Below are 11,231 nucleotides of genomic sequence, written 5' to 3'. Positions count from 1 at the left end.
GCCTCTTTACTAATTGTAGAGTTGTTTGTGAAGTATAAATTGTGTTTTGTATCGACCATTGACCAACGACCACATATGCTTAATTGTGAACACGAAATGGAATCGATCAAAAATGGCACCGTTGCCGGGGACGGTGTTTAATTGATTTAAGATTTCTTATATTGTTATTAGTTGTGTCTTTTTCACCTTGGGGAAGTAAAAACTCCTCAAGGTTTGTTCTAATTGTTTTTGAGTTGTTTGATATTTTGCATGTCTAGAAGGTTACAAAGAGATTTGTTACCTTTTGACCGTGAAATCGAATGAACCTTGACGAATAATAGGAGACTTGTTAGGAGGAATTTGGGAGGTGTTGGTGAAGTTGTTCAACCCACTAGTGAGTTTGTCAATCCTTTCGCAATAGAAGGAGAAGAAAACCCATTAAACAATACCACACAAAATCCACCTACAATGCCTAAATTCTCGTCACACTCTATACCCACCGAGGAGGATTTACCAAATGGTACTCCTACCCCACAACATCTTACCGGAAACTTTATTGCCAAGTCCGCCTTCATTCAACTAGTTGAGAGGAGCCAATTCGGGGGAATGCCTAGTGAGGACCCTCATTCTAATATGGAAACCTTTTGCGATTATTGTGAAGCTATCTCTCAAACGGGTGTGACTCAAGACCAAATAAGATGGGTCTTATTTCCTTTTTCGTTAATCGGCACCGCAAAGCAATGGTTGAAGGGCCTTGATAAGGCCACCCTTGGAATAGATTCTTGGAAGAAGCTAGCTCTAGCTTTCTACAAAAAATTCTACCCACCGGAAAAGACCAATATGCTAAGAGCTCAAATTACGGGTTTTAAGCAAAGGGATGAAGAATCTTTGTATGAAGCTTGGGAGCGGTTCAAAGGTATTTGTCGCTCATGTCCTCACCATGGACTTAGCGAATGGTTTTTAGTGCAACAATTTTGGAATGGTTTATATGAAGATTCTAGGAACATTCTCAATATGGGATCAAATGGAATGTTCACCGAAGTTGATGACAATCAAACATGGAACAAGATTGAGGAAATGGCGGTCCATAATTCACAATATAGTAGGCCTCGCAAGGCTACTAGAGGAGGAAAGTATGAAGTGGACACCGTTACTCAATTGGGTGCTCAACTTAGTGCTCACATTGACACAATCAACTTGAAGTTTGAACAAGCTATGGCTAGACTTGAGGAAAACTCAAAATCATCAAAGCATCATGTCAATGCTATGACGGCATCCTCATCAATCCCAAGCGGGATATGTGAGAATTGTGGAACCTTGGGTCATGACTCAAGTGAGTGTAGGGGAACAACCGAACAAGTTAATGCTTTCCAAGCTTACAAAAGTGGTACCCCTTATTCAAATTTTTACAATGAAAACACCAAGTTCCATCCAAATCTCTCATACAAAAGCCAAAATGTCCAAAACCCTCAAACAACATACACTCCACCACCCATGAGAAATCAAAATCAAAGACCCTTTTACAATCAAAACCAAGGTTACCAAAATCAAAATCCATACAATCACCACAATGACCAAGGTTTTGATGTCCAAAAAGCGGTCCTCCAAATGCAAAAGAATCAACAAGAATTTTTCACCCAAATGCAAAAAGATAGCCAAGCAAAAGACACCACCATCAACAACATTCTAGCTCACACCAAGATGTTGGAAACACAATTGACCCAACTAGCATCTTCAAGCTCACAAAGACAAAAGGGGCAATTACCACCTCAAAGTAATCCCCTAGACATGAAACGGTTAGTGCCATTCACTTGAGAAGTGGTACAAGATATGAAGCACCGAAGAAGCAAGTTGAGGATGAAGTTGTGAGAGCTAGTGAGAATGAAGTTGTGGTGCAAGAAGGGGAATCATCAAAAGAAGAAAGCTCAAAGAAAAATGAAGACAAAGCCAAAGAAAAGGAGCCCATTGTGATTAGACTTCCTTTTCCAAGTCGTCAAGCCAAGCCTAAATTTGATGATCAACTTGGGAAGTTCATGGAGATTGTGAAGAACTTAGAAGTCTCAATTCCTTTCACGGAATTAATCAATCACGTTCCGGCCTATGCAAAGTACATGAAAGATATCCTCACAAAGAAGAAGTCGATCCGGAAACTTGAGACTATCGCCTTCACTAAGGTGAGTAGTGCAATACTTCAAGGGAGTTCACCTCCAAAGTTAAAGGATCCGGAAGCTTCTCAATACCGTGTACCATTGGCGACACAACGATCAACAAAGCCTTATGTGATCTAGGGGCTAGTGTGAGTGTCATGCCGTACTCGGTAAGTAAAAGGTTGGGAATGGGAGAGCTTAAATGCACCAATATCACTCTTCAAATGGCCGATAAATCGACGAAGACACCATTAGGGATATGGGAAGATGTCCCCGTGCGAATTGGGAAGTTTTTCATCCCGGTGGACTTTGTCATTGTTGATATGGAGGAAGATTCCAACATTCCAATCATCTTAGGAAGACCTTTCCTACACACCGCGGGTGCGGTGATTGATGTGAAACATGGAGAGCTCACTCTAGAAGTGGGAGATGAAAGCATAACTTTTAATCTTGACAAGACCATGAGAGCTCCTCGTTTGCATGAGCCATGTTTCATGATTGATCATTATAGCCGAAAAGATGAAAAGAAGAAATCGGAACTCCAATGGAGAAAGAAAGTTGAAGATGCTCCATTCAAAGAGCAAGTGAATTTTGACAAGGAGAGCTTGCAAGGCTCATCAAAATCAACCAAGGAAGAAGATGATGGCCTCATTGGCCAAGAAAAGAAATTGGGAGAGTTGTCTCCATCTAAGCAAGAGATTTTCAATGATCAACTCAATGAAGTTTGTGGTCTTTGGGACGACGAATTTGAAGGGATCTTAATCCCTACATTGGGCATGCCATCGATCATGATCAACAACAAGGGCCACGGTCTATTGAGGACCTCTACCATAACAATGAACAAGCTTTTGATTACTTCTTCAAGGTGTTGAGCAACATCAACAACACCTTGAACATGCCCCCTTGACATCTCATCAAGAATGAGAGTTTGGTGGAGTCCTCCCTAAACCACCACTTGTAAATATTTCTAACTCCCTAACTTACATTTAATTTTTGTATTGCATTTTTGTCATTTTTGGATTTATTTTTACTTTGATCAAAATAATTGTCATGTAAGAGAGAAGTGAGGGAGGGACTAATGATTTTAATTGATGTGTAGTGCTTTACCTTAGTGTGGGGATGGCAATTGCCTAGGCTATTCATGCCTTAGTAGTGCCCCCACAATGAAGAACACAAGATTTGAAAGAAAGAATGATAAGGGAATGCGTTGGTGCACGGATGGAATCAATCCGTCTACACAAGGACCAATCCGAGCGGATTCACGAGAATCCGCCCGTCTGAAGAAGATCCGAGCGTCCTGATGAGAAGACGCCCGTCTTGGGCTGAGCTGAAATTGCAAAAATTCTTGACTGTTGAAGAATCCGAGCGGATTTCTGGAAAGACGCCCGTCTCACAGAATCCGTCCGTCTTTTGAACAATCCGCCCGTCTTGCGGTGAAGAAAAACAAAGAAAAATCTCGGACAAGAATCCGTCCGTCCGGCACGAAATCCGCCCGTCTCATCTCAGAAGAATCCGAGCGGATTCCCCAGAATCCGCCCGTCTTTAGGCGGGATTTTGAAATTTTTGAAGTCAGAGAATCCGCACGGATTGCGCCCAATCCGCACGGATTGTGCCTGCGTCCTAAAATTGTCGAATTCTTTAAATACCCACCCCACCTTCATTCATTCATTCATTCATTCATAAACACTACCCATAACATCAAAACCCTCATCCTCTCCATCTCAAAAACAAAAACCCTCAACAAAACTCACCAAAATCAAATCAAACCATCTTTCAAATAACAAATCAATCACTCCATCTTCATTAACAATCAAAACCAAGAACAAAATCTTCACCTTTGAGTCGATTTTTGTTCTCATAAAGGCAAAGCCTTTCACCTTCAAAATCGATTTGGGCATTCTACAAATTGAAGATTTTTGATCTTTTTCTTGGTTAGTTCATCAAATGGCAAGAACAAAGGGAGCAACAAAGGCACCAAAAGCAAAGGCTCTCTCTCAAAGGCAAAAAGCTCTACAAGCAAAGAAAGCTTTGGCAATGGTGGTATCAACACCAAGCTTGGTAGTGCAACAACAACAACAAATTCCTATGGAAGCATCACCCTCTACTCCGGTAATTAATCAACTCTTGCATTATCCGGAGGTAACATTCATTTCCGATTCCCATAGAAATACATTTGTCAAGTTTGCTATGAAACAAATTCAATCCACCAAATTCATATGCCAAGATGCTTTAGAGAAGTTGGGTGTTCTTGAACAAATAAGAGTATTTTTCAATGCCATGGGTTTAAAGAAATTGTTTGAAATGAAGGAAGTAACATACCCCTCCCTTGTCTTGGAATTCTTAAGTTCTTTAAAAGTGACAAAAGTTGAGAATAGGGAAAATATTGAGTTTCGTCTAGCTAACACTAGTAGACGCATTACCTTTCCGGAATTGGGTGCAATTTTGGGTCTTAGCGATGAACATAAATTTTATAAGCAATATGGGAAGTATGATCCCGAGCCTCTTTGGGAGGCAATCTCCGGGAAGAAATTTGAAGATTTTAAAGCTTGTCGTGCTCTTTTGGTCCATCATCCGGGCATAAGAATATGGCACAAAGTTGTGGGAAATACCATAATTGCTAGGAAAGACACCAATCATTTCACGGGACTCGATTTTATTCTCCTTGAATCAACTTTGAATATTGGAAGAATTCACACCAAGCCTTACAATTCTTTGAGGCTATTGGTTGATAGATGGCTCCATATAGATAGTGGGAAGAAGGGTCAAACCGTTATTGTTAATGGCGGCCTTGTCACGGTCCTAGCCAAGCACTTTGATCCTAATTTCAATAAGGATAGCAAGTACAAGGCTAAGGATGGTGGCCATCTTATTGATATGTCCATCTTGATTAACAAGTTTAAGTGGGTTGCTCACAATCCCCTTGATACCAAGTATGGGTGGCTTACTAGTGAGGCTCGATCATTCACTTTACCCGCAAAGATTTGCCGTCTTAGTGTCCAACGGACCAACTATTTACTTCCCCTATCCGAAGAAGCCGAGTACATCATTTAACAACAAAAGGGTGATTATGAAACTCCCTCCTCTTCCATTGTTATACCGCCTTACCCCTTTGTGTATGAAGAGTTCAAACCGCAAGGAGTTGAAATTGGAAAAGATTATGTCACTCTTCTTATGCAAGCCATGCACAAGCAAGCTTATGAAGATCGGAAGAATGCATATTTGGCTCAATATCCTCCCCTCCTACATCTAGCTAGGCAAGGACTCCTTGATCCATCTTGTCCTTTGCCTAGTTGGACGGATAGAAAAGCCTTATTTCCGGGTGCATCAAGGGACGTGGTGGAAGACAATGAGGTTGTTGGAAATGGTGAAGAAATTGATGATAATATTGAGGAAGAAGCAAGTGGAGATGAAGAAAGAGATGGTGAAGATAATCATGAGGAAGATGATGGTGAAGAAAGCAAGGAAGAAAGTGATAAGGAAAGTGGCAATGTGACCACTTCTCATGAGGGAAGTGGTGATGATAATAGCATGATGGAAGACTAGCCTTGGAGACTCCTACACTCCCATGGTTTGTCTATATCTCTTTGTATTTTATTTCATTTTGATCATTGTTGGTTTAGTCCTAGCAACACCAAAGGACTCACACCTCGGTTCCATTGAGGTGTTCTTTCTTTATTGTTCCCATTTTTGAAAATCCAAAATGACAATCTAGTTTCATGCATAGCATAGTGTGTGCATGAACTCCCCCATGCTTTGACATTAGCAATAGTGTCTTAGTTGGTTTGGGGAAGTTAATGCATACACAACGGGAGGTAATCTAAATTATCCTCTCCGTCATAACAAAAACCATGCATCATGTAGTATAGCTTAGTGTAGAATTGCATTTAGTATAGAAATCATGCATCATCTTTGCATAATTTCCATCATTTTGGCCATTGAGGACAATGCCCATATTAGTGTGGGGATGGGAATTCTAACACTTAACTTTTATTCAAAAACCATAAAAATTGAAAAATTTCAAAAAATCATAAAAATTGAAAAATTGAAAAACCAAAAACAAGTTCATTTCCTTTGTATATATTGTCTTGTATATATTGTGTTTGTTCATCCTTGTTCACTTTGATTGACTACGCCACATCCGAGACATGAGGATATTGAAGACCGCATGGTATGATCTTTCCAATCTCCTTTTTCCTCTTTATGTTAATGACTATGTGGCTTTATTTTGATTGATGCGGTAAAACAAATGTGAACTTAGGATTGCATTTAGTTTATTTGGCATATTAGTTGGTAGAATCATATGCATTAGGATGTTTATATGCTAGTTGCATCATGGCATGTAGTTGCATGTTAGAAAATTTTGCGAAACCGTCTATTTGGGAAGCTTGACAAGTGTATATAGGCCCTAGTAGATGCTTTTTATTCTTAAGACTTTGCTTGTTAGAATACTTGTAAAACACCCTAGGATGTGTCATGCTAGTATCCTTTGACCCATGGATTAAGGCCTAGTCAAGAGTACCTTGTGGTGTGATAACTCCTTGGCTACCGTTTATTCCAAGGTGACCCTTGAAACCATGCATACTTCTATCATTCATCCATGTTCTACCATATTTTTGTCATCAAAGGGAATGGGCACAAAAAGAAAGTCAATTTGAGTTCAAAGAAATGAAAAATGAAAGAAAGTTTGCAAAAATGCATCAAAAGAAAAGAGGAGCAAAAATAGAACTCCTAAAACTTCAAATACAAGGCACCCTCGTTACTAATTGGGGTGACTTTGAAAATGTTCAAAAAGAAATTCAAAAAGTTGTCAAGTATTGAAATGCCAAAAATCAAAAAGAAATGGCAAAAAGAAAGTGTTCTCAAATGTTATATGCCACATGAAATTGGGGGGAAAAACAAAAACAAAAGCAAACTCCCAAAATGAAACTCAAATTCTATCAATCCCTTATCCATCGTATCCATTTTTGTGCATGGTAGAGAGGGGACGACCCTTCTTCTTGTCTAGGCAAGAGGGGGAATTCCGCGATCCTCCAGTGTTTCTAACACCATAGGGAGTCTACTCTTGACAAAAGCATTTAACGATTGAGGACAAAGGTACCCTAGCTTGACACATTTTGGAGGTGATTTATTGGTATCCTTCTAGGCTTAGTAGTTTGAAGAAATTGCATCTATGAAGGATTGTGTACCCTTGAATTGCTTCCCTTGTAGATAATTTCCGCCACTTAGATGAGGAAAGTGGCTATTCTCTTGTAGATGCATCCATTATGTGTTTTTGTGTGCTTAATGTTTGGATGTGTCGCCATTTTGGCAAGACCCACCTTGCCTTGCAAGAAGGCATCCTACCTCATGGTTGTCTTGTTGTGAGTTGAAGGGGCGGAGTGAGACCCGCTAATTGTCTCATATCGGCTATTATTATTAGGTTAGGTTAGTATTGGTCCTAGTCTTTGTCACCTCTTTACTCGGGACGAGCAAAGGTTCGGTTTGGGGATATTTGATGTGACCATAATTGGCGCATATTTAGCCCCCGAATTACCATTGTTTTCATGCTTTTTAGTGCCTATTTGGGTCATTTCTTATCTTTAGTTCTTTGTTTTGCATATTCTTTGAGATTTTGATCCCTTGGTAGGAAAGGAGTAAGAATCTTGCATTTTCATGGCAAAACAAGGCTAAATTGATCATATTCAATGACCAAGCATCAAGGAGAGACAAGACTAGAAGGCCTTTGTACATAGCATAGTAGAAGAGCAATGTTGAGAAAAGGATCCTTGAGTCCCCAAGGAAATCCCCAAGGAATTCATGAAGAAAAGAAGAAGAAAAGATGCTGACAAACAATCCGAACGGATTGTACACAATCCGTCCGTCCGCCCAAGCACAATCCGAAGCGTCCCGAAAGGAATCCGCTCGGATTCCCCCTCGCCAATCCGAGCGTCTTGCCCAAGAATCCGCTCGGATTCCTCAGCCCAGATCCGGCCGTCCCGACTCCCACCCGCACGGATTGCAGCACAGCACGTTTGCATTCTTCTAGCAACGATAAGAGAAGCCCTTCTCTCGGAGAATCCCGGAGTCTCCTTGCTCAACTTAAAAAGTGTAATTACTAGTTTAGCCCTTAGTTAACCCTAATGCATCCTCCCTAATTTTCACTATAAATACCCCATTAGTCTAATTAGAGGAGCATGTTCTTCTTATCAATAATTAGAGTAGTTAATATCAATCAAATCTCTCTTCAATATTGTAATCAAATATTAATCAAGTTTTAATCCAAGTTTTAGTTCTTTAATCTCTCTCTTGTTCTTACTTTATTTTGGGTAATTGAAGATTATTTGGGTTATTATTGGGAGATTGACAACCTCTCAATCTAGGATTCAAGTACTTCTATTATTCTTGCTTTATTATTGGAATCATTAGTAGGTATAATCTCTTAATCCCTTTTTAATTATTGCTAATTACTTTCATTTATTCATCATGTTTCATTATGTTAGTATGATTGACAACCTTTCTAGCATGATCAATATGATAATGAGTGAGTAGTCTCTTAGCTAGGGTTTAATGGGTGATTAGGGGAAATCAACATGGGGAATGATTCATGCTTAAATTAATATGCTTTCATATCTTATTTGCTTGCTTGTTTTGATCTTAATACATGCACATGTTATATTTGATGAAATGCTAAGCCTATGAATCCTTGCATTTACTATCATCTTCTATCCTTTCAACTTGACTTGTAAGACATAACCCAACTCGAGTCTTGTTAGACCATGCATGTGTTAAGTAGGGAAGATTAAGTCGACTTGTAGGTGTTGTACAATCCAAGAGATTCGGCTCAGGGACCCAAACTTTCCTAGGATTGTAAGATATAACCCAACTCAATCCATCACAACAATAATTGCTTGCTTATAATTTGAGAACATGTTTGTATGATCATATCCCATGATTCCCCTATGACCCCATGACACCCTAGTGCCTTTAATCAATTGTTTACACCCCTTATTTTATTTACCTTGTTAGTTTATTTTCATTGCTATCTTAGTTTAGTAACCTTCTACATCAACCCAATTTGTGACACCCCTAGACACCACTAGTTACAATAGAATCTTCATTTCAATACCCGTCCCTTGGGATCCGACCTTTACTTGCCTCTTTACTAATTGTAGAGTTGTTTGTGAAGTATAAATTGTGTTTTGTATCGACCATTGACCAACGACCACATATGCTTAATTGTGAACACGAAATGGACTCGATCAATGAGGCGGATCCGAGTCAAAAGAAGGCTGTAACGAATAATTCAAAGAAAAAGGCGTCTACCAGGTATATCAGTCGATCGACTGATACACCAGGTCGATCGACTGATACGCGGTTACAACGGCTTTCTCGAATCTGTACACCTCGGTCGATCGGCGAGGATAGTGGTCGATCGACCAAGATCACTGCTGATAGCGAGATTTTTCGTCCTCCGATGCCCGATAACTTGAGGGACCATTTGTTTCGGGGCACGACAACTCCGAAAGTGTTAGGGCCAGATCCGAGTGCTGATGGGTCCGTCCCGATTCCGAAGTTCGATCCAATGACGGTTAATGGCTCACATTTGAGACGGTCTGAGGAGGGTTCGAACTTCAACAAGGAGAAAGCAGTAGACTTCCAGCCTAAGTCCACGGATGCCGGCATGCGCAACTTAGAGGAGAGGGCTAAGGTACTTCTTACAGCCCCATATCCGGAGAAACTAGTGCCGACAAAGGAACAGGTATCTTTCAGTAAGTTTGAAAAAGTTATTCGTAGCTTGAATGTACAAGTACCCTTCCTTGAGTTAGTTAATCAAGTGCCAGCCTACACTAAATTCATGAAACAACTCCTATCTAAAAAAAAAGTCACTTGAACATGTTCACACTGTCGCATTAACCAAAGAGTCATGCTCTTACTTGTCTCACACTGCACCCCACAAGCTAGAGGACCCGGGTAGCTTTTCTGTTCCTTGCAATATAGGTACCTTCTCTTTTGAGAAGGCATTATGTGACTTAGGAGCTAGTATAAGCGTCATGCCTTTGAGTCTAGCTAGGAAGCTCAAATTGACTAGGTTTGCAATAACAGATATGACAGTACAGATGGCTGACTGATCTGCGGTCCAGCCAATAGGAGTCTTAGAGGACATCCCTGTCCAAATAGGGAAGTTCTTCTTCCCCGTTGACTTTGTTGTACTTGACATGCCCGAGGATGCTCATATTCCCATTATTTTGGGTAGGCCATTTCTGCACACTGCTGGTGCAGTCATAGATGTCGGTCTAGGAACCTTGACTTTCAAATTGGGAAAGCATTCTATTGTCTTTGCCCAACCTGCTAAGAAAAAGGACCTCATGTGGCCTGTGACTTGTAATACGGTTTCTGAAAAGAAATCGTATTTTGTGCTTCCTGAATTGCCTGTCTCTATTACTACTTCTGTGTTAACCCCTCCGCCCCAGGCTGGGAGCAAAAAGGAGGAAGAATCTGTTGTTTTAGATGTTGCAGGAGCTGGTTTGGGGAAGGAAGTCTGCAAGTTGCTCCAATTGTAAAGAAGCCGATCATTCAAAGAGGAGGTCTTGGTTGCCTGAGCTATAGAATTGATGAGGTAGTTGATGACGAGCCGGTCAAAGCCAGAGAGTCTAATTTGGATTCTGACAAGCCCGAAGAGATCCTTGACTGGGGAGATGATGAGAGTGTCGACCCGTTGAGTTCAGCGGACGTGGAAGCTAAGGAGGGTGCAGCTGATCAAATAAGCACCGTTGAGGCTACCTCTAGTAGCCAGACGCCGACGAAGTGGGCCATACCGTGGCCATTCTTGATCAACTATTAGTTGATCGAGCTCTTTATAAACTTCAATTTATTTGCTTTTGTTAGACACTTTTTATTGCTTTTGTGTGCGCGAAACTTCGCATTTTATTTTGCTTGCTTAGGATTTTATGCGTTTGAGACTTTATTTTGAGTTTTGCGCAATTTTGGGCGCGTATTATTGTGCACTTGCAGGTTTTTAGACCTCATTAGCTCAAGTTATTGAGCAAATACGAAGAAATAAGGAGTACAGCAGTATTTTCAGTCGATCGACTGGCTACATTGGTCGATCGACTGAGTTGCACTTTC

At 40.5% G+C, this 11,231-nt stretch overlaps 1 non-coding gene across 1 annotated transcript; it reads right to left on the bottom strand.

Annotated features, from left to right (window-relative positions):
* Positions 1–819: 819 nt before the first annotated feature.
* On the bottom strand, positions 820–926 carry LOC141650591 (small nucleolar RNA R71). Its single transcript, XR_012546615.1, has one exon. It is a non-coding gene; the product is annotated as a small nucleolar RNA R71 (small nucleolar RNA).
* Positions 927–11,231: the final 10,305 nt, after the last annotated feature.

Source organism: Silene latifolia, chromosome 3 (genome assembly GCF_048544455.1).
Source record: "Silene latifolia isolate original U9 population chromosome 3, ASM4854445v1, whole genome shotgun sequence".
NCBI lineage: Eukaryota > Viridiplantae > Streptophyta > Magnoliopsida > Caryophyllales > Caryophyllaceae > Silene > Silene latifolia.
The sequence above is the reverse complement of the archived record's forward strand: the minus strand, read 5'-3'. Positions and strand labels throughout refer to the sequence as shown.